This window comes from Ceratotherium simum, chromosome 3, assembly GCF_057802395.1.
Source record: "Ceratotherium simum simum isolate JZ-2026a chromosome 3, ASM5780239v1, whole genome shotgun sequence".
NCBI classification, from domain to species: domain Eukaryota; kingdom Metazoa; phylum Chordata; class Mammalia; order Perissodactyla; family Rhinocerotidae; genus Ceratotherium; species Ceratotherium simum.
Window position 1 is genome coordinate 75,655,322 of NC_141902.1, and position 25,324 is coordinate 75,680,645.

General features: G+C 36.8%; 1 protein-coding gene and 1 non-coding gene across 2 annotated transcripts in view; both read right to left on the bottom strand.

The window, feature by feature from the left end:
* The window catches only part of SNRPN (small nuclear ribonucleoprotein polypeptide N), a 118,676-nt gene that overhangs the window by 36,292 nt on the left and 57,060 nt on the right, over positions 1 to 25,324 (bottom strand). Inside the window, exons 10-11 of the transcript XR_015551603.1 lie at positions 5,319 to 5,356; positions 4,111 to 4,835 (exon numbers count right to left, since the gene is read on the bottom strand). The gene's annotated coding sequence lies outside the window, so the exon portion shown is untranslated. The remainder of the gene's footprint in view (positions 1 to 4,110; positions 4,836 to 5,318; positions 5,357 to 25,324) is intronic.
* On the bottom strand, positions 4,596 to 4,662 carry LOC147917645 (small nucleolar RNA SNORD109A). Its single transcript, XR_015551812.1, has one exon. It is a non-coding gene; the product is annotated as a small nucleolar RNA SNORD109A (small nucleolar RNA).

Below are 25,324 nucleotides of genomic sequence, written 5' to 3' on the forward strand. Positions count from 1 at the left end.
AGGACTTTGGTTCATGGTATATAAACATGTTATACGACAAACTCTAAATTCAATACAAGAAAACAACAATTCTATTAGAAAAAGAGCAAAAGATATCAACAGAAACTTCATCAAAGAAGATACATAGATGACAAATAAGCACAAGAAATGTTTTTCAATGTCATTAGCCATTAGGGTAATGCACACATTTATCAGAATGTCTAAAATAAAACATACTGACTATACCAAGTGCTGATAAGACTATAGAACAAAAGGTTGCCCCATTTATGCCTGCCAGGAATGTAAAACAATTCAAAAACTAAGGAAAATAACTTGACAGTTTCTTTTAAATTAAACATATTCTCACCATGCAATACAGCAAACCCAATCCCGAGTATTTTCTCTACAGCAAGGGTTGGAAAAATATGTCCCATTGGCCGACCACCACTTTTTTAAGAAAAGTTTCATGTAAACACAGTGACACCCATTCATTTGTGCTATAGTAGCAGAGATGAGTAGTTTATGACAGACACTTTACAGCCCACAAATCTAAAAGGTGTATTATTTGGCACTTCAAGAAAAAAGTTTGCTGATGTTCACCATAGAGAAAACTTAGGTTCACACAGAAACCTACAGATGATTGTTCATAGAAGCTTTATCTATAAGAGCCAAAAACTGGAAACAGTGTAAGTGCCATTCAAAGAATGAATGGATATATAAATTATGGTGCAGCCACAGAATAGAATATTATTCAGCAATAAAAAAGAAACTATTGAAACAAGCTACAATCTCAATGTATCTCAAGGGAATTATGCTGAGTGAAATAGCCTCAAAGGTTACATACTGTATGATTTCATTTCTGTAACATTCTCAAAAGACAAACCTACAGGGATAGAGAAAATACTAGTAGTGGTCAGGGGTTAGTGGTGGGGGGAGAGTATGACTATAAAGGGACAAGAGAGTTTTGGGAGTTAAAGGACAAAGCATACACTTGTTCTATATCCTGATTATGGTCATGGTTACAAAAATTTACACGAGTTAAAACTCAAAGTAGTATATGCCAAAAGAAAAAAATGGTAGAATTTATTATATAATAATTGCAAGAAGATTTTTAATGTCAAAGGAAACTACAAAAATAAAATACCTTCAATATTTAAGACTTCTGAATTGTTTAGCACATTATCATACGAGAAAAATGGATAAGTAAATAAACACATGGAAAAATACAGATCTTCCTCAACTTACAATGGGTTTACATCCTGACAAACCAATCATAAGTTGAAAATATTTTAAGCTGAAAATGTATTTAATACACCTAGCCTAGAGCACATCATAGCTTAGCCTAGCCTACCTAAAATATGCTCAGAACACTTACATTAGCTTACAGTTGGGCAAAATCATCTAACACAATGCGTATTTTATAACAAAATGTTGAATATTTAATGTAATTTATTGAATACTGTACTGAAGGTGAAAAACAGAATGGTTATATGGGTACAGAATAGTTATATGGGTACAGAATAGTTGTAAGTGTATCTATTGTTTACCCTTGTGATCGCATCACTGACTGGGAGCTGTGGCTCACCACCACTGCCCCCCATCACGAGAGAGTATCATACCACATATTGCTAGCCTGGGAAAAGATCAAACTTCAAAATTTGAAGTATGGTTTCTACTGAATGTACATCACTTTTGCACCATCATTAAGTCAAAAAATCATTAAGTTGAACTATCATATGTCAAGGACCATATGTATACACATATGTAAAAATTATGAATACATAAACAACTACTCCTTGATACGATTTGCTGAAATGCCTGCGTTAAAAGAAGAACACTCTTGACCTACCCTAAGGACATCAATCATCGAGTCCCAAGTAACACACAATCTATTGGACAACTCCTAGAAAACACATTAACCAACATTTAGACTAGTTCGATGGGAAATTTTTAACTTTCTATTGAAGTATAAGATAGATACAGCAAAGTGCATGCATTACATTGTACAGTTTAATAAATGTTGTACAGCTTAATAAATGTACAGCTTAATAAATGTTCATCTTTTAAACACAGCAATTACTCAACACACAAATCAAGAAACAAACATTACCAGTACTCCAGAAAGCACCCAGGTATTTTGTTTCTATGACTACCTTCCACAGATATCATCATCTTCGTTGATCTATTTTTCAATCCATTCACCAACATACTATCTTGTTTACTATATCTTTACAGTAAGCTTTAAAATAAGATGGTGTTCTCTGATTTTAGGACTTTTTCAGAACCTCTTTTGTTACTCTAGTTCTTTCACCTTCAATATAATTTGAGAATCACCTTGTTGCTTTATACAAAGAAACTTGCAATGATGTTTATGTGGATTGTACTGAATCTACACATGAAATTGAGGTAACCAGACAACTTAACAATATTGAGATTTCTGATCCATGAATGGAGTATATCTCTACATTTATAAGGTCTTGTTTGATAACTGTCATCAGTGTTTTGCAGCTTTCAACACAGATATACTGCACATTTTTATTAGATTTACACTCAAGTAACTCATTTTTTGTGCTATTATAAATGATATTTATTTCAAATTCCAATTTTTAATTGCTGGAATATAGTAATATGATTGACTTTTGTACCTTGTATCTTGTGAACTTGTTATACTTAGTTTTTAGTTCTAGGAGTATTATTTGTAAATTCTTTGGGATTTTCTAACATAAGCAATCATGCTGTCTGCAAATAAAGCTTTGTTTCTTCCTTTCTGATCTTTATGTCTTTTATTTATTTTTCTTGCCCTATTGCATGGGTTACAACTTTGCAGAACAACATAAATAGAATTGATGAGACAGAACATCATTGTCTTGTTCCCAATCTTAGGGAGAAAGCACTTCTTTTTAAAATACAGTGGGTTGTACATTTAATACTTGCCATTTACAGCAGAAATATTATGTGAATATACTTCCATACATTGAGACAACAGCCATGCACCACAAATCTACTTATATATTAACATGGGCAAATATACAAGTACATATTTATAGGACCATATTTATCATACCAAAATATTTTCTTGGGTTCCTAACATTCAAATTCATCCTCAAACCTTGTCTAATGATGGAGTTTCTGTAGTCCATTTCAATATCTAGTAGGGCTCTTTTCCTCCCTGATGTTATAATTATTAGTGTTCAGGAATATTTTATTGATTGTTATTGAGCTTATTTGAATGACCTTAATAGGTTCTGGAGAAATAAATACAAATTTAAAATACATAAGTAAATAAGTATAAAAAGAACACAAAATAATTACTCCTTGAAAGAATTTGTGACAAGTACCTTGTCAAGAGAAAAACAGAGTTTACCTATTCCTAAAGTATTAAACACCAGGCCCCAGGCAACACAAAACCTTCTGTGTAATCATGTCAAGATATATACAGACTATTTTACTTCTTGATAGATGTTTCAACTTTAACAAAAAATCATGATTAATGACTTAGTATATGAAATTTCATTATCTCTCCACTGTATTAACCCAACCTAATATCTTTTGTGAGGCCAACACAGTATGGGAAATTGAACTGTTTTGTGTTTCAGAAAAATGCAGTACTTCATGGTTCTTTATCACTTAAAATCTTTGTGGTCGTGGAAATATCTCATAAAATTTGACATATAATTTTCCACATCAAAAAAATTAAAAAAGAAAAAACTAACTACAGTCAAAACTCAATGATGAGAAGAGTAGCAATAATGATCCATAATGATCTTACAGATTTGACCAAAATGACAATCTTAATCATGGGGTCAACATTCCAAAACCATAAGAATTAGTTAAGGAAATTTCCAAGCATAGCTTAATTTCACACAAGGATATTTCACTGCAATAGGAAACTAAAAACAAACAAACAAACAAAAATGACAATTTTCCAAAATTCTACACTTGTCAGTCAACTCAAAACTCAAAATAAAATTTAAAACTTGGAAACGAGAGTGGAGACACTCACCAAAGAACAAAAGTATATCATGACAATATTGTCCAGTAAGCCACTGAAAAGATGAACACAGAGACCTTAGGATGTGGCACAGTACACATGACATATGACTGTCAAAGGAACCTGGAATAGCTACTCACCCCTATTCTCTGAAGTGGAGGACCTCATTCCAGCCCTTCTGCCTCAGAAAAACATGGCAGAAAGAAAAGCAAAGATACAGTCTCAAAATACTCAACAGTAAAAATAATAAAGCACTAAAATTGATTCCATCATCAATATTTAGTATAGGCATTCAGTGTTCCCTTCTTTTAGCCCAACACTAATGAGGATTTCAATACCCATCACAGTTGTCTGACCTCTTCCTAATTCAATCTTTCTTTTGTTTCCTTATTCATTACTCAAGAACCTATTTCCTATATACAAGTAACTATCTACAATTCTCTGTTCAAAGTGAGCAAAATGAAGCAAGTCTTGGGTCACTGAGCATATCTAGATTTGCATACTGACTCATAAGATAGCATGCTAATGGCTTGCTCCAAAAAAAGAATTATGTTGTCACTGAGGGGTTACCAAATACAGCCAGGCTCTGAGAGTCTTATTTGTCCTATTAGAGGGCCACTCATCTGGACCTCAGATTGACATCTGGAATGAGTCCCTCAGCATCCTCAGACAATTGTGCTCATCATTGATCCAGACAAGCACCCTCCCAACAAATAAGCATTTACATCGCCAGGCTTATTTTCTTCAGGATTATCTACTGCATTATGAATAAAGAACAGCAAATACACAGTAGACATTTTGTTTAGTATCTGAGTAATGAACCTCTCACATATATAGCACAAAAGGCATACGACCTTGTATTGCTCTAAAAAATACCAAAAAAAATAGTAAATTAAAATTTCAAAGAATAATGGGGTAGCATTTGTAAATGAGGTAGCAAATAAGTTGTGATTACAGTAGAAATATGAGTAGAAACATCTATATTCTAAACTTGCCAGTAACAAAAAAGATACATAAATCAATATTTTGGCACATTTAAATTTCATTGATGTGCCATTCATTAGTGTATGATGATTTTCATACACTATAAAATGGTACAAAAAGGAAACATGCCAATGATTCCCAAAAGTTATTCAGGTTACTTCAAAAACAGATTTTTGTTTAATGAAAGAAAGAAACAATAGCAAAGATTCCTTTAACAAAGTAAGTACACCTATGGGGGTAAAAATCTATCAAAAAATATTCTCCCTTGAGCCTCTGAAGGAATGAGCCCACAGAACTTGACACTCTGACATCACTAGCCACAACACACATAAAGAATTTCCAAAGCACCAGAGTAGTGGCTCACCTCTCCTCTGTGAAGTATAACTTGTTCTAGCCTTTGACCTGCAGCAAAACATCACAAAAATATAAATCAGATCAGAAAATACAGAAAATCCATTTAAAAATAAAGTACAATAATTGGCCCTTTAGTAATTATTTCTCATATAAGCATTCCCCCACACTTCTAGTCCTTGCCACACAAATTACAGTTGCCTGGCCCTTTATCACCTTTGCCATTTCATTTTTTCACTTATTTCCCCTCTGAATTCTTCACTCTGCAAATAGTCAATAATCCTCTCTACGATGCTAAGCAAATTAGTGGCATAGCAATTTTCTCTTTCAATGAGAAATTCTAAAGTTATACTTCACCAAATAAAGACTTCATGAAAATGCTCTGTGATGGGTAAAATGAAGGGCACATGAAAGGGTATTGTGAGACATATATCTGGAAGTAAGTAAGGGATAAGAAGTTTGAAAATCTATTACAAAAAAAATATAGAAACTGATGGAACAATGGCAAGAATAGAAAAACAGAAATTTCATAAGATACATGGAAATTATAAAAAAGAACCAAATGAAAAAGCACATTAGAGAGGTAAGACATAAGAGGAATAAGATGGAGTAAGCATAGTCCATCTGTACTCAACATGCAATGCAATTAAGAATCCTAGGAGGCATGCATGGATAAGCCAGCAGAGGTCTCTGAAGGTTAAATGCTTGCAAGTGAACTAGGGAACTCAAAGTTTTAGGTAAAAGGAGCCAGACCTCAGAGGCTATGTAATGTTTGATTCTGTTTAAGTTACATTATGTTAAAGGCAAAACTATAGAAACAGTGGTTGCAAGAGATTGTGGAGTAGAAGAACGGGCTGACTACAAAGGAGTAACATAAGGGGATTTTAGAGTAATGGAACCCCTCCAAATCATGATTGTGGTGTTAGATATACTATACATTTGTTAAGACTCATTGACTGTAAATGACAAAGAGTAAATTTTACTGTATGTAAAATAAAAATAAATTATATAAATGTACACATATAAAATTGACAAAGGGGGGCTGGCCCCGTGGTGGAGCGGTTAAGTGCGCGAGCTCTGCTGCTGGCGGCCCGAGTTCCGATCCCGGGCGTACACTGATGCACTGCTTGTCAGGCCACGCTGTGGTGGCGTCCCACATAAAGTGGAGGAAGATGGGCACAGATGTTAGCTCAGGGCCACTCTTCCTCAGCAAAAAGAGGACTGGCATGGATGTTAGCTCAGGGCTGATCTTCCTCAAAAAAAATAAAGTAATAAAAATAAAACCTCATGTATTTAAAAAAAAATTGACAAAGGCTGGGACACAATACTGGGCCTAGTGTCCATGTACCCACTCAACACTCTCACGTACTGAGCCTGTATGTTTGTTAGCAGGCACACACTCAAAGGAACACCAGTTAACCAAGAAGCCAGATATTCAGAGATTAAATCTTTAATACATGCAAGACTCGTAGCATTCAAACCTACCAAAAACTGTGGGATAGCACTAAAATGAGTAAGTGGGGGGGCCGCGTGGCTTAGCGGTTAGGTGCGTGCGCTCTACTGCTGGCGACCCGGGTTCGGGTCCCGGGTGCGCACCGACACACCGCTTCTCCGGCCATGCTGAGGCCGCGTCCCACATACAGCAACTAGAAGGATGTGCACCTATGACACACAACTATCTACTGGGGCTTTGGGGGAAAAAGTAAATAAATAAATAAATAAAATTATAAAATGAGTAAGTGGAAGTCCACCCCACTTGCTTAGAATAGAAACACCGTACTGCTCAAAATCAGGGATTTTGTCTATCATTTTCTTCTGATTTTTCACAATGTATGAATATGTGATCCAGGCACATTCACTCAACAGGGTACCTGTTGCTTGCTACCAGTAAGGATACACCCCGAAGCCACACGTGAAATCATACAGGCATTCATACTAAACATACTCAAACATACCAAACCACTTGATTTACACGTGAAAAATGAAGATAATGAACGAGGGAGGCTACGTCAGATATTACGCCCACGAGATAAAGTTTTCCTTTGCAGTTCAATATGAACATTATGAGGAAATTCAGTATATTTCTGTGGCAAAATTCTACTGATATGAACAATCCTGTTATCATTGAGTAATATATAATTCACTTATGCTAGCCTTTCTGCATCTTAATTAATGTTTTAAGGCAAGGAAATGCTTTATATTCAAACATTAATTTCATAACATTTAAAACTGAGAACACAAAAGCAAAAATGTGCAATGATAAAAAATATATACACCCACTGAACCAGACTGGTGTGAGGAAATGGGCTTCAACTATGTATATCTTGGTTTTTCAATTTACTTAATTATTTCCACAACAAGAGTTTCCATTAATATTCAAAAGGAACTATGCACAGACATTTTACGCCTTTAAATGCAGCAAATATGATCTTAAAATCCTGGTCAGACCGTTCCTCAAAGGTTAAACTGAGTTACCATATCCTCACCCCCAAAACAATTACAAATACATGTATACACAAAAACCTCTACACAAATGTTCATAGCAAGACTATTCTTAATAGCCAAGAAGTGGAAACAACCCAAATATCTACTAAATGATGAATGGATAAGCAAAATGTGATATATCCATACAACACACTACAAACTATTACTCATCTATAAAAAGGAATGGAGTTCTACTACACGCTACAACATCGCTAAACCTTGAACACTATGCCAAGTGAAAGAATTGAGGGTAAAAAGACTTGTTCTAATGTAAATGGTTCAAATGCAGACAAAGAAGGCCCTTGCGTATCAGTTTTCATACTCTTAATCCATACTTTCATATTTCCTGAGCATATATATATACTTGAGGCCATACACTTCAAGCCATTCCTCTTTTTACATATTATTTTATATTATCATTTTGACATAATTTCAGACTTAAAGAGCAGATTCAAGAGTATCCAGAATTCCTGGACAATTTCTACCTGAATTCCCTATTTGCTAACATTTTATTAATTTGTTTAATCTGTCTCTTTTCATTTTTTGTATTTATTTTTTAAAATACGTATATTCACATATTATTTCATCCAAACAATTTGAAAATTGTAGTTATGATGTTCCTTTGCCAACTAAATAATTTCTTAAAACAAGGATTTCTGTTACATGGCCAGAGTATCATCATCAAAATTAGGCAATTAATACTTGCCTTATATAATACTATAACCTATTTGATGGACTTTCTCAGAATTTTGCCAATTTTCTCTTTAATGTTTTTTATAGAAATCCTGAATCAATATTGTATTCAGTTTTCATGGCTATTTAGTCTGACTTAGTCTGGAACATTTCCTCAGTGATATTAATATGTTTGAAGACTAAAGGCCAGTTTTTTTTTTTTTTGCAGGATGTCACTCAGTTTGGGTCTGATATGTCCTTATGAGTAGATTCAGGTTTATGCACTTTTGTCTGAAATACTACAGAAATGAGGCTCTGTTCTTCTCAGTGCTTCCTCTCAATGATGCCAAATGACCACATTACTGGTGGTATTAACGTTCATCTCTTAACTGAAGTGGTGTCTGCCTGGTTCCCCACCATGAAGTTATTTTCTGTTTGTAACTGATAGGTATATCATGGAGGAGATACTCATGGAGATAATTGCAGACTATAAAAGTAACCTCTCTCCTCAAATTTTCTCCAAGAAGTTTTAACATCCTCTGATGGTTCCTGGTTGAAACAATTATTATGATTATTGCCAAATGCTTATTTTTCATATCCTATCACTCCCATTATGTTTATTACAGCTTTCTGTTGTAAACAACTTAACTTTCTACCCTATTTATCCATCCATTCATTCTCTCATTCACTTACATATTAGTTTAATAACATTATAAACATCTTACCATCATTAATAAGTTTTCTCATCCTTAAAGAGATTTACCATGTCCAAACAAGCCCAAAGTGTATCCAAGTAAAAAGCAGAGGTGGCTCACTGCTTGGTGTCCAGCAGTCCTCTTTAACAGATGCAGCCTTATCAATCTATGACTGCTTTCTCCTTCTGTACTTATCTTGCTCCTTCAGTATTCTCAATGTATCAGAGCCCCAACTGCAAGTAACTTATAAAAGTCCATTTCCCCTCAAAATACCAGAAGATAAAAAGGCAAAGTTAGAACAGCACATTTCTTACATTATAAACCAGTCAAACTGCTAAACATACTTTAGCCACTGTTGTGGCATAGTCAGGCAAAATTTATGTCACAACTCCCTCTGCTTATCATTTTGGCCAACATTTCAGCTACTAGCCCAGAATTGCTAATTAATTGCACTTGCAAGACACAAAATACTTTTAGAAAAGGGTTAGAACAAATACAGATAACTGGGGAAAAGTGAACTGATTATGGAACACATATTCAAAGGAGGTAGGTAGTTTAGAATCCAGACCATATGGTCATAAATTACAATTGGAAAAAATATATTCCAACAGGTGATTATGACATTTAAATCTATATCAGCTGGGGATTGCTTTTTCACTCTGAGATCCTCATTGGCCTTTTCCCTGCTACCTGCAGTATTTATGTTTTGGTATTGCCTGTTATCGGGTATATTCCAAAGTTGCTTTCTTTCATTTAGTGGCATTCCTCTTCTAGGCTGTTTTTCTTTGGACTGTGATCTGCGCCCTCATGGCATCCGAGTGCTCTATCTATGAAATGGTTTCTGCTAAGGAACACAGTGTCCTGTCTCCTAAGCACTGGCATCCCTCATTTATAGGGGTTCATTCTTTGTAGGTTTATGCCATGGAATTTTCCACAAACCAATGTCCTATTCATCTTTTTCTCCCGTTCTTGCAATATCTCAACACTTAGACTTTTTTGCTTGATTAATTGCACTTGAGAATTCTCATGGCTCTGACCTTGAAGAGACAGGGAGAATGAATATGACCTCAGAAATGTTCATTCTTTTCCAAAACATGGTTTTGCTCAATAGATTTAGCAAAATCTAAGTATTTTTATTATCTTCCAAAGGCTGTGACACTATAGGGTCATGTTTTTTTAAAGATGTGAATAATAAGATAAATTACACAATCAGACACAGCCTTTATTTTCTTATCTTTAAAAAGAAGTAAATATCCTACTCTGTATGGTTATTGTGAACATCAAATGAGATAATCCATGAAATAGTGTTTATCTTAGCATGTGGTACATATACTAAGAACTTAATAAACACTACATATAACCGAAATATATATTTGAAACTATACACACACACACCACACACAAATGAAACAGTAAAATAATGACCAGAACTATCAACATTTTTTAATATTCTTCCTATAAAATTGGTTTATTGGCCATATCCGAACAAGCACATAACATATATCATTTTACATGAATGAAATACAATGTTAATGCCTCAAACATAGTTGGTATTCAATAACAGGTGGATAAATAGAGTTTTGAAAACCCTAGATTTTCATATCCATTAATTTGAACACACATTACCATATATAACTGAATACAGTCCAACTGGATAAATGTTATCATGAATAATTTTCCTAGCATTATGACTTGATAAACAGGTTACTTACAATTTCACAAGTATAACTAAGGTTGCAATGAGTATCCTTGAATTTATATACATCTTTAAACACCTCCTATTACACCCTATACGTAAATTTCTGAAAATAAAATTGTTAGTCCATATGTGCTAATTTCCATCTAATATGTATTGTGCACTGTCTCCTGAAAAGACAGCAGGAGTCCCAAACTCTCCACACTTCGTTAACAAATGTAACTATTAATCTGATAGGTGAAAAAAAGTAACTTGATTTATTTCATTATGCGTTTCATTATGTGTGTTATGCTTGTGCACACAGACACATACACATAATTATATATTTATAATAATTTATAATTATCTCATACATAATTATTATAAAGATAAGGTTGAGCATATTTTTATATGCTCTTGACCATTCACAATAATTTTCTTTTATGAATTAATTTATGCACTTTCCCACTTTTGTACTGGGATTCTTCTCTTTTTCTAATTAATTTTGAGTTAGTCTTTCATAGAATGTTAACACTAAACTGGTCATATAAGTCTCAAGTAAATATACATATATAGTTTTAATTGACTGCAAAATAAAAAATAGCCTAAATTTAATTTTAATAGTTTTTAGATTCTCTTTTTCTCTCTTCTAGACTCTCCGATGCAACATGGACAAACGAACAAACTTCGAAAACACAGTTCAATTGTATTAAAGATTGTATCCACTGGCTATGTATGTTGTTGACTCTTTCAAGATTTACAAACTAATTTAAATAATAGTCTTGGAATATATAAATTCTATTCTGAGATATTGAAACAATTACAGCTGCTAAAATGAAGTCAAAATAGACTGAAGTCATTGCCCAAGGAGGCTGGACACCACCAAGGAAGCTGCGAGACAACATTTTGATTCAAATTGCACTGAAAGGGAAACAAAGGCAGGCAAGATTTTGGAGCTTGGAGCCTTTATGGATGGAATGTGAGAGAAATACGTTCAATTTTGAAATATAATTTGTTATAACTAAAAAGCGGTTCATATCACTGCAATCTCTTATACAGTGTGGGTTTTACATTGCTTAGGTTATGACAGCATGCAGTACTCATTTATATCGCTCTTTTATGAATGAGATTTAGCAAAGGAGCTAAAAATAATTTTCATAAAAACAATTATACTGCGGAATTATACTGCGGAAATAATTCTCCAGTATTTTTACGACGTGGTTGAGTTGATCTGATTATTTTTCTGGTTCTGGTTTAACCAATGCTCTAGTTCAAGGATTGGTAAACTCAAGCCCACAAGCTGCTGTTGTAAATAAAGTTTTATTGGAACACAGTCACAGTCATTCAATTACACACTGTGTCTGGCTGCTTTCAGACAATAACAGCAGAGTACATTAGCTGCCAAAGAGATCACAAGGCCTGAAAAACCGAAAGTATTTGCTATTTGGCCCTTTATAGAAAAGGCTTGCTAATCCATGGTTTACTTTAACATAGCATTAGATGATAATTCCATGTAATTAAAACAGAGTTTTAAAATATGGAAGTATAGAAAGACTAAAAAAGTAGAGAAAATTTAGTCAATTTTCTCATGTCAAGCTGACATAGGATGGAAGCAGCTCTATTTTTCTCTTTTTTTTTAAAAAATTTTATTTATTTATTTTTTTCACCCAAAGCCCCAGTAGATAGTTGTATGTCATAGCTGCACATCCTAAGCAGCTCTATTTTTATTTTCCAAATTCAAATATAGTAATAAGGCCAGAGTTCCTACTGGGTGGGTCCCTGAGTTAATGGCCTTCAGTCCTCACGTTCTCTTCTTGCTTTCTCCTTCTATACATCATCACCTCAGAGACGACTGTCACTACTGTCCTTTCACATGGGAGGTAACCCTCTTGGTTCTCCATTGCTATGCCCTTCTGCCTCTCACACCTAATGGCAGAATAGATAGATGATAGACAGATAGATGATAAGGTGAGTGATTTATAAATAGGTAGATTGACAGATGATTAATCAGTAGAGATATACTGATAGATTATGGAAGAAAGATAGATAGATAGATAGATAGATAGATAGATAGATAGATAGATAGATAGATAGATAAAAGTAGAATTGGGGCAGAATTTGAGAATCATTAACATAAGACATAACAATACCAATCAAAGTATTTCTCAAAACTGAGCACTTCTGTTTCCACAGAAACTTATCTCGCATGGACATTGGAATACTATTTCTAAATTTCTCATAGGATCACAGAAGAACAGTAGTATGTTTTGGTGATGGTGTACATTGTAAAAACTGTAACAGTTTCCCCTTCCTGTGTGCTTGCCATGGGAGTGGACATGTGGGAATCATGACAAAGTAAGAAAATAATGCCATTCAAGTCAAATAGATAAAATTGGAAGATTAATATCATCTTCCCCAAATTCATAGGTTGTATGGTTTCTATGTCCCACTTACCTTCAATAAAACGATGGTATTTCAAGAGCTGGATCAATTCTATGTTAGGAAACTCACATCAAATGTTTACAACACAACACAATTCACAAAATATTTCATATTTCTACACTTTGACCATAATGGTAGTGTTATCAATTATTTAAATTAAATGATATTTCTATCACCAATTCACCCTAATCTTTTTACTTTGCTTTTTCTCTTAAACAAAGTTATCCATTCACTCGCTAACTTATTCTTTCACTGTAAATGTCATGTAAGCAAAAATAGCCATTTAAAAACATGGAATAATTATTTTCTGTATGACTTTCTGGGTAAGACAAGAATATAAACAAAACCAATTCCCTGTCAAAGGAGCTCATTTTATCAAAATTGCAAAAGACACAGAGAGGAAGATAAACTGTTTAGTTAAGACAGCTCTTCAAAACAACCTTTTGTTCCAGCATCTATCACATCCTGCTTTGCTAGCCAAAAGTTTTGTTTCAATTATTTTCTATACCAACTACCAATCAAAGAAGGAAATGGTTATATTTAATGAAGGCCAGAAAACTATGGAATATTATCTTTAATGTACTAGAAAAAAAAAGTTAAGCCATAATTCTATATTCAGTAACAATATCCCTTAACAAGGAGGGCTAAAAAAGACACTATCGGATAAAAGAAAACTACAAAAAATTATCACCAGTAGTCCTGGTGCTAAAGAAACTACTTTGGGAAGATAGATAATGATAACAGAAAGAAACATGGATCTTAAGAATAGAATGAAGTGCACAGAAACTGGTTAATAGTTAAGTAAATATGAAACATTATTTTCCCTCTTAAATTCTTTAAAATAAATACACTTATTTAAAACAAATATAGCATTGGCTGTAGAGTTTATAATAAATGTAGATATAATATATATGACAACTCTAGCAGAAAGGGGGCAGGGACTAGGAAAGTTAGTATATATGGTTGTAAGACTTATGTTTATGTGAAGTGATATACTATTTACTCTTAAAAGACTGAAAAAACTATATATATATATATATATATAGTAATCACTAAAAAATGCAAAGACTACAAAGGTAAAGGAAAATGGAATTCTAAAAAAAAAAAAAACTTCAAACAATCAAAAGAAGGCAGAAAAGAAGAGACAGAAGAACAAAAAACAGAACAGACACTGCAGGGGAGTACGCCTTTACAAAGAAACAATAAAAATGGCAGACTTAAATCTACCTTTTCAATAATTATAAGTAAATAAAATAAAAACTCCAACTGTCGAAGGTTAAAACATATCACAACTATCTGCCATCTAAAATGACAAAACTTTATACATAAAGATGCAGGTTGAAAGAAAAAAAGATGAAAAGATACACCATACAAACAGTAAGCATAAGAATGCTAGAGTGGCTATATCAATTTTAAAGTAAAATTCAAGACTGTATATTATTAGAGATAGAGATATTTCACAATATAAGACGGTCAATTTACAAGGAAGACATAACAAGCACGGATGTTTATATGACTAATAACAGAATTTCAAATTACATGAAATGAAACTGACAGAAATAAAGGGAGTAACAGACAAATCCACAATCACAGTTGGTGATTTTCAACTCTACTCTTTCAGTAATTTCTAGAACAAGACCCAATATCACTCACAGAAGATATGAGCAACACTATCAACCATCTCAACTGAATGGACATTTATAAAACACTATAATCAACAACTTTGGATGAATGTAATTTTTTTTTAAGTGTGTATGGTACATTCACTAAGAAAAGCCATATACTCAGGCAAAAACCGAGTCTCAAAAGCTTTAACATCATTTAACTTATATAGAATACGTTTACTAACCATAATGAACATTAGATCCACATAACAAAATATCTTTAAAGAAAAAAAGGAAACAGGAAAAGACATACATTTACATAGCTAGTGAAATTTGCATAGCTAATAAAATTTATGTAGCTGATAAAAGTGTCTCTGATTTTCCATAATTATATGTTCTTAACTTAGTTCTGTTTTAAAGTTAAGTAATCCTTACTTAAAAGAGTAAGTCAGCAAAGGATTGAAATGCAACCCTAGAATAATGGTTCCACATCTCAGGAAGAGACTTGGCAGAAAGAAATTTTATTTATTTATTTATTTATTTGCTGAGGAAGATTCACCCTGAGCTAACATCTGTCACCAATCTTCCTCTTTTTGCTTGAGGAAGATTTGCCCTGAGCTAACATCTATGCCAATCTCCCTCTATTTTGTACGTGGGTTGCCGCCACAGGATGGCCGCCAACGAGTGGTGTACGTCTGTGCCCAAGAACCAAACCCAGGCCGCCGAAGTGGAGCGCACCAAACTTAACCACTAGGCCATGGGGCCCACCCCACAGAGAAATAATTTTACTGTCATTAAAATGGGGCATCTTACCCAGGGGTAAGAAAACTCAAAAGATTAAAATATTATTGAAGAAGATACTTCAAATTAGGAAAAATAATGTTAGAGCAAAGGTAAAAACTTTGACTGAGAAGCAAGACTCAAAGTTTAGGAATTGGGAGTTGACGAAGATGGTGCATGGGAGGCTCCTGAGCTCCCCTCCTCCTACAGACACACCAAATATATAGCTCCACACACAGCAATTTCCTCTGAAAGAGATCCAGAAACTAGCTGAGTGACTCCTACACATAGGACAAATAAGAAAATACCCACATCAAAACAGGTAAGTTAGGCTGAGACACACTCTTGCCATAAACCCCAACCCCAGCACAGCTTGGTACAATTGGGTGGGAACCCTCAACTTCTACCTTCTCCCTGAGGGTGAAGGGCTTGGACTCCACATGTAGCACCCCAACATTTAAGATTCCCCCCAGAGGGATCGGCTCACAAAACCTCTACCTCTAAATGCCACTGGAGCTTGCATCCACAAGACTCACAAGATTCTAAAAAAACAAACAATTCTCAACCAGTGTGCGAGCACTCACCAAGGCTATCATCACAGCGATCAGCACAGAGGAGACAGGCAAAATCACACATCTCATAGTCTTTCCATAAGAGACTGCATACTTTAAAAGTTGCTGCCTGAAGGCCAGTCTTCTAATTTAGCAGGCACTGGCACTGGCTGTGATCCTCCCCAAAGACTGGGGAAGTGGACACTACTCACACCTTCTCACTCCAGCCTGCTCTAAGTTCCCAGTATCTTCCTGGAAGGAGCTTGTACACTCACCTGCACCCCAGCATTTATAGCTGCCAGTGAGGACCAGGTATCCAGACCATCTGGCTCTGATAGATAAAGGGGCTTCCATTCACAAGTCCCACAGGCCTGTAGCAAACAAAGCAGTTCCTAACCAGGCATTCCCTCAGGGCTCAGTGCAGAAGGAACAAGCTAAATTGCCCAACTTGCAATTTTTCCCTGAAAGAGGTCTGTGTGCATACTATAAAAGCTGCTGCCTGAGGGCCAGGCTTCTACTTTAGCAGGCATCTAGGGGCTGGCTGCAATCTTCCCCAGAAACCAGGGAAGCAGGTAATACCTCTCAAAACTTCTCCCTCCAGCCTACTCCAATAATAAAACCAAACTACCAATCCTTCTCAAAGGAGCTTCTAAACACATCTGGCACCCCACTTTTGTAGCAGCCACCTGAGGGACAGGCTCCAAGATCATCTGGCACTAACAGACATGGGGCTTGCATTCACAAGTCCCAGAGGACTGTAATAAACAAAGAAATCATTCTTAATGGGTGCAACAGCAATCCACCCTTTGGTTATACACCCAGGCCCACAACAGAGGGAGCAGGCAAAAATGTCCATCTCCCAGTTTCTCCCTGGAAGGGGCTTAACTACATACTTTCCCAGATGCTGCCTGAAAGACAAGCTTCTAATCAGCATGCATCTAGGTGCGGACTGTGAACCTCCCCTTTGGGACACTGATGGTTCTTGGCACATCCACAAATACTGGGAGCCACTAAGAACATAAAAGGAGACTTGGACAACCACAAAGGTTTGAGAGACAACTAGAAGCTTGGGTCGGGCTGATCACCGAGGTTCATTTCCTACATGAGGCCATTCTTTCACAATTGAAAAAGGTGGCTGTTTTACCTAATGCACAGAAACAACACAGCAAGTCAAGGAAAATGAAGAAACAAAAGACTATGTTCCAAACGAAAGAACAAGATAAACATCCAGAAACAGATCTTAATAAAATTGAGATAAGTGATGTACCTGATAGAGAGTTCAAAACAATGGTCATAAAGATGCTCACTGAGGTCAGGAGAGGAATGTATAAACAAAGTGAGAATTTCAACAAAGATAAAGAAAAAAATTTAAAGGTACGAAACAGAAACCACAGAGCTAAATAATACAATAACTGAACTGAAGATCCAATAGGTGTATTCAACAGTAGACTAGATTAAGTAAAAGAAAGGATCAGTGAAACTGAAGACAGAGCAGTAGAATTCATCCAATCAGGTAACCCAAAAGAAAAAAGAATGAAAAAGTGAAGATAGCTGAAGGGATTTATGAGACACCATCAAATGAACCAATATATGCATTATAGAAGTCCCAGAAGGAGAATAGAGAGGGAAAGGAGCAGAAAGCATATTCAAAGAAATGACTAAAAACTACCATAATATGGGGAAAGAAACAGACACCCAGACTCAGGAATCCCAGAGAATACCAAAAGGAGAAATCCAAAGAGACCCACACCAAAACACATTATAATTTAATTGTCAAAAGTTAAAGACTAGGGGCATGGTGGTTAAGTTAGGTGCTCTCTGCTTCAGCAGCACAGGTTCATGGGTTCAAATCCTGGGTGCAGACCTTCACCACTCGTCAGCCATGCTGTGGTGGCAACCCACATACAGAATAGAGGAAGGTTGGCATAGATGTTAGCTCAAGACTAATCTTCCTCAAGCAAAAAAAAAAAAAAAAAAAACAGAGGAAATTGGCAACAGATGTCAGGTCAGGGTGAATCTTTCTCGGTTAAAAAAAAATCATTAAAAAAAAAGTTAAAAGCTAGGAGAAAATCTTAAAAGCAGCAAGAGAAAGCAACTTGTTGCATTCAAGCGAACCCACATTAGACTATTAGCAAATTTTTCAGCAAAAATCTTGCAGGCCAGAAAGGAGCAGGATGATATATTCAAAGAACTGAAAGAAAAAACTGCCAAACAAGAATACTCTACCCATCAAAGTGGTTCCTCAGAATTAAAAGAGAAAGAAAGAGTTTTCCAGGCAAACAAAAGCTGAAAGAGGGGCCGGCCTGGTGGCGCAAGCGGTTAAATGGGCATGCTCCACTGTGGCGGCCCGGGGTTCGCCGGTTTGGATCCCGGGTGAGCACTGATGCACCGTTTGCCAGGCCACGCTGTCGCGGCATCCCATATAAAGTGGAGGAAGATGGGCATGGATGTTAGCCCCGGGCCAGTCTTCCTCTGCAAAAAGAGGAGGATTGGCAGATGTTAGCTCAGGGCCAATCTTCCTCACCAAAAAAAAAAAAAAAAAAAAAAAGCTGAAAGAGTTCCTCACCACTAGACCAGCCTTACAAAAAATGTTCTTCAAGCTGAAAGAAAAGGATGTTAATAGGAGGAAAACATATCAAAATACAAAACTTACTGGTAAAGGTAAATATATAGTTAAACTCGGAATACTCTAATGTAATGGTGATGGGTAAATCACTTATAACTCTAGAATGAAGGTTAAAAGACAAAAGTATTAAAAATACTGATTAAAAAATTATCTAAGTACAATAATTTGTTCATGGATACACAAAGTAAAAAGATGAAAATTGTGACATCAAAAACGTATGTGGGAGTGGGGGAGCATATATACACATTCAAAGTTATTATCAGCTTAAAACAGACTGTTACATATAAAATATATCTTATGTAAGCCTCATGGTAACCACAAAGCAAAAGCCTATACTAGATCCACAAAATAGAAAGAGAAAAAAATCAAAGCATACTTCTACAGAAAAATCCTCAGATCAAAAAGGAATTGAGAAAAAGAGGAGAAAAGAAACAAAGGAATTACAAAACCACCAGAAAACAATTAACAAAATGGCACTAGTAAGTCTAAAACTATCAATAATTACTTTAAATGTAAATGGACTAAAGTCTTTAGTCAAAAGACAGAGGGCTGAATGGATTAAAAAAAAAACAGACCCAACTATATAATGCCTACAAGAGACAACTAAGCTTTAAGGACACACACAGAATGAAAGAGAAGGGAGGGAATAAGATATTCCCTGCAAATAGAAACCAATATAAAGCAGGGGTAGCTATACTTCTATCAGACAAAATAGACTTTAAGCCAAAGATTGTAAAAAGAGACAAACAAGGTCATTATATAATGATAAAGGGGTCAATTCATCAAGAAGACATAACTGTAAATACATACACACCCAACATAGTAGCACCTCAATATATAAAACATATATTAACAGATCTGAAGAAATAAATAGACAGCAATAATAGCACAGGACTTCGATACCCCACTTTCAACAATGGATAGATCATCCAGACAGGAAATAAATTTACTGTGAAATGTAAAACAAAACAGGGTCACTTATGTGTAAGGGCTTAAAATGGAGCTGGGAAGCCATTAAGGAAATGGGTCTTATAAGGATCCTCATCAGGCAGAACATGAACTTTTTTTTTTTTCGTGAGGAAGATCAGCCCTGAGCTAACATCCATGCCAATCTTCCCCTTTTTGCTGAGGAAGACTGGCCCTGGGCTAACATCTGTGCCTATCTTCCTCCACTTTATACGGGACACCACCACAGCATGGCTTGACAAGCGGTGCCTCAGTGCGCACCCAGGATCTGAACCTGGGCTCCCAGCAGTGGAGCGCGCACACTTAACTGCTACGCCATGGGGCCAGCCCCCAGAACATGAACTTTTGAACTTAGTCAAGACACAAATATTCTGAGACCACTGCAGACCTGCAACTGGTTACCACGACAAACTTTTACCTCCCTTTAGCTATAGTCTTGGCAATCAATTATATTTAGCCAAGATGAGCTTTCTACAGCCAACCCCAACTAACATTCTTTGTACTGCAAACCTTCCTTTTTTGCCTTTAAAAGCCCTACCTCTTACTCCCTAGCAGGACACTATTTCGGTTGCTACCTGAATCTGTATACCCCAAATTGCAATTTTCATTTATGTATTTATTTTTTTTTGTGATGAAGATCAGTCCCTGAGCTAACATCTGTTGCCAATCTTCCTCTTTTTTTGCCTGAGGAAGATCAGCCTTAAGCTAACATCTGTCCCAATCCTCCTCTATTTCATTTGTGGGTTGCCGCCTGAGACTGATGAGTGGTCTAGGTCAGCGCCCGGGATCCAAACCCGTGAACATGGGCTGCCAAAGTGGAACATGCCAAACCCAACCACTACGCCACAGGGCTGGCCCACCAAACTGCAATTTTTTTATCCCAAAATAAATGACTCTCTGCCTCTCATTTTGGTTCTTTATTTTTAGGTTGACATACATGGTGTCAGAAAGTAGGACCTGAAGTGATCTCAGCTTTGCCGACAGGCATCTCCTGGAATAGGGTACAGTACCTACACGACCCCCTTGGGCTCACCATTTCCACAGATCACTGATTCTTCCAATGACTTTCTGTTCTGAACTTCCTCCATTTGGTCAAGATCAGTGCCTTTCTTGGGGGAGGATCGGGGGTGACTGCCCAGGAGACAACTGTCTCAGTGCTTGTGCAGCTTTTTTGCTTTGTGCTGATTGCTGCAGGAGGGACTTCCCTCAGCAAGACTTTTTCCTTGGTCACTGAGTAAGCACACTAAATAAATTGAGGGATTTCCCTATTATCTTTCTCATTTGCGTGATTTTCTTTACCATGGGACTTTTCATTTTCCTAAAGTTTCCTGAGAAGTTCCTCCCTTGGGGAACTCCAGCTGGCTTTATGTTTAAGAACTATGGTCCTTCCTCTTCTAAATGTCTATCTTGGTGGACCAATAACACCAAAGATGATTTAAAATTACAGTGACCACAATGAGGCTCTTTTGAAATTTCTAAACTAATTTTTCTTTGCAATAAACTTTAAAACCACAAAACAAAACAAGTTGAATGGGATGCTTACTTTAATTGGTATTTAGAAGCTTCTAAGAGCCTAGGACTCAAAAATTGCTTCCCTCCAAGGCACAAATTCTAAACTTACTGAAAAGATTTCCCAACTACAAAAGACTCATAACTCTTTCCTGTAACCCCATCCTGTTCCTCCTCCTCCCCCTCCTGCTTCTCAAACCTGTCCTTCACCCACCAGCTCTCCCTTTTAGCTTTATCCTTCCCTTGCTGAGCTCCCTTTTTATCTCCAAGACCCTGAGGTTTGCCTCCATCCTCCAGCCCCAATTTCTCTTACTCAACCAGTTCAAATTCATTCTTTTAAACTAAGAGAGCATCCACCTAAATATAGCTTACATGCCTTGGACTAAAACAGAATTGAGGGCTATAGCCAAAGTGTTTCTCAAGGTTACTGAGGACCCTCACCACTTTGCAGAAGAATTTAACATTTTTATTTAAACCTATGAGCCTAGATTTTCCGATCTTTATCAATTAATTCACCTGCTCATGGGAGGTGGTCAGGCCCAACATTAGATGGCTAATCCTGGCCGGAATCATCCCTAGAGGACTTGCCACAGACCTTGCCAGATGATACACCTAAAGCCCCAGAAAGAGCAAAAACCTTATACGAGGCCATCCCTCAGGCCTTCCTAAAACCTGTTGATTGGAAGAGAATTCCAGCATGCACACAAAGGACTGATAAACCTGTGCATGACTATTACAACAGGCTTGAAGTTATTTTTAAGGAAAACTCTGGACTCCCTGTTAAGGAAAACTCTGGACTCCCTTCAGACACAGAGTCTACTAAAGTGGCCTTTAATTCGATCTTCATAAATAGCTTAGATGAAGATCTTGCACTTCTAGTAAAGCAAGCACAACTTAATTGGGAAATTATAACAACTCCTGATTTGGTTAATTTGGCAAATCAATTAACCTGGACTATCTAAAAATCAAATAAACAAAAGACTACTAAAATGAAGAATTTACAGCTTCAACAACTATCAGCCTCCTCCCAGAGGCCTCAACAAACTAATTAATCAGATATTAGGTCTTACTGTCTTAATTGATACTGGAGCCACACTTTTCATGCTTCACCCTGTCAACCTCAAACAACCCCTTCCTCGGAGTACCGAGAAAATTCAAATGGTGGGAGTACCTAATAAATCCCTTACAGCATATAAACCCCTTTCCTTCCCTTTCCAATAGGGCCCTCTCTAGGACAGCCATTCCTTCCTATTGAACAATTCTGCTACTGCCAACTTACTGGGACAAGACATTTTAGAAAAATATCACGCTGCTCTTTTTCTCAGAAGTGGGTAATAATTCTTGAAATTGACTCAACCGCCAGTGCTTCAGATGACTACATTAAGAGCTCCTCAGTATCCCTAACAGTTTTTCATCATTAAACAAAGGATAACTCCAAGAACCTATCCATTTGGAGGAAGTCCATAACACCCTTTGGGCAAAACCCACAAAAGATATTGGGAGGATTCACTCAGCTCCCCTGAAAAAAATTCAAGTTGACCCTAACAAGCTTCTCCCAAACATTAAACAATATTCTTTAAATCTTGAAGCCCTTGCAGGAATTAAACCAACCATGGAAGGATACAGAATTCAGGGCCTCGTATTCCCCTGTACCAGCCCTTCTAACATACCTAACCTCCCTGTAAAGAAACCTCAAGGATGAGGACGGAGGTTTGTACAAGATCTCAGGGCTATGCATAATATTGTCATTCCTTGACCCTCTGTTGTTTCCAATCCTCATATTCTCCTACCCTCCATTCACACACAGAAAGCAGGTTCTTCACTGTGATTGATCTTCGTAGTGCCTTCTTTAGCATACTTGTACATCCTGAAAGCCAATTTCTATTTGCTTTCAGTTGGGACAGGCAACAATTTACCTGGATAGTTTATACCACAAGGTTACACAGACAGTCCCACCTATTTTCCATAAAGAAAGCTTCTTTTCTAAAAAAGCATGTAAACATGACAGACTCTCCCTCCTTAAGAACTAGCAATTAAAGGGCACAAGGCAGCTAAGGAAAAACTCCAATTTGTTCAAACTCAAGTTAAATATTTGGGACATTTAATCTCAGATCAGGGATTGCTTCTAGACTCTGATAGGCTGCAGAGCATTCTGAGTTTTCCCCAACCGAAGACTAAAAGACAACTTAAAGGATTTCTAGGCCTTTCAGGATATTGTACAAATTGGATACCAAACTTTTCCCTAACAGCCTAACCTCTATTTGCCTTATTAAAGTCTAATGAGCCTAGGATGGAATGAAACTGCTAGTACAGCCTTTTGCCAACTGAAAGAAGGGCTTCTCAGCACACCTGCACTAGGATATCTAAATTACCAACTCTCTTTTTCACTTTTTATACATGAGAACGAAGGAAATGCCTTGGGTATCCTTACGCAGACACATGGAAGACAACATAGACTGGTTGGTTACTATAGTCAACAATTAGATCCAGCAGCCAAAGGTCTCCCCTCTTGCATGAGAGCAATATCAGGTACAGCAGCTCTTACAAGATCAACAGAGGAAATTATTATGAGCTCACCCCTCCACATGTTCCTTATGCTGTGGAAGCCTTACTCGATTCTCATCACTCTCAACATCTTTCTGCAAACTGACTCATCTCTAATGAGATCCCGTCATTAACTTCTCCCTACATTACACTTGCTTACATAAAAATCTTAATCCTGTGACTCTCCTTCCTCTGCCTTTTTTTGTGTGTGTGTGAGCAAGATCAGCCCTGAACTAACATCCATTGCCAATCCTCCTCCTTTTTTTCCCCCTTTTCTCCCCAAAGCCCCAGAAGACAGTTGTACGTCATAGCAGCACATCCCTCTAGTTGCTGTATGTGGGACACCGCCTCAGCATGGCCGGACAAGCGGTGCGTTGGCGCGCGCCCAGGATCTGAACCCGGGCCGCCAGTAGCGGAGCGCGTGCACTTAATCACTAAGCCACGGGGCCGGCACCCCCTGCCTGCTGAAGAGATACCTCATGACTGTTTAAAGTTCACTGACCAACTACTGACACCTAGGGTTGATTTACAGGCAACTCCTATTACAAATGCTCTCATGGTTTACTGATGGTTCCTATTTAAGAAATAAGAGAAAATATTGTGCTGGATACACTATCACCACTCCTTTCGAGGTGATCAAGCAGCTTCACTGCCAGCAGTCACTTCAGCTCAGCAAGGCAAACTATATGCCTTGGCTAGAGCCTGTACTTTAGCAAAAGGAAAAACTGCAAACATTTATACAGACAGTTATGCTTTTGAGTTCATTCATGATTTTGATATGCTCTGGAAATAGAGAGGATTTCTAACCTCTGGAGGATCCCTTCATTAATGAAATACTACAATCAATCCAACTTCCATCTGCCCTAGCCATTATTAAGGTGCCTGAGCATTCAAAGTTAATTTCAGATGAAGCTAAAAAAAAAAATTTGGCTCATCAGGCCACAAGAATGGCTGTCTTACATGCCACCATAACTGAGGCAATTATAGCAAAGTTTTGACTGTATTCCAAAAGAGGATCTAATGAAAATCATCAAACATGCCCCATCTACAGCACCACGTCAAGAAAGGCTTTCTTGGACCGCTAACAGTTGTATTTTCAGCCCATTAAGCAATTTATGGCATGGCCCAAACAAAAAACCTATCTTGCCACAGTCCATGAAAATACATCAGATGATCCACTGGGCAGTAGACTAATCTGTAAGTTTCACAGAACAATAGTGGTGGGGAAATATTTCTAAAGCTGCCAAGGAGGCACAATAAACTTGTGCTGTATATCCCAAATACAACCCAGAAAAGTCTATCCAGATTGCTCCCAGACATTCTGACTTCCCTAAAGCTCCTTCTCAAGGCTATAAATTTATTCTTGATATGGTTTGCAGGTTTTCTCATTGGGTTGAAACATTCCCTTGCCAACGGGCTACCACTTCAGCAGTTCCCAACATATTAGAAAAGATTATACCCACCTGTGGTG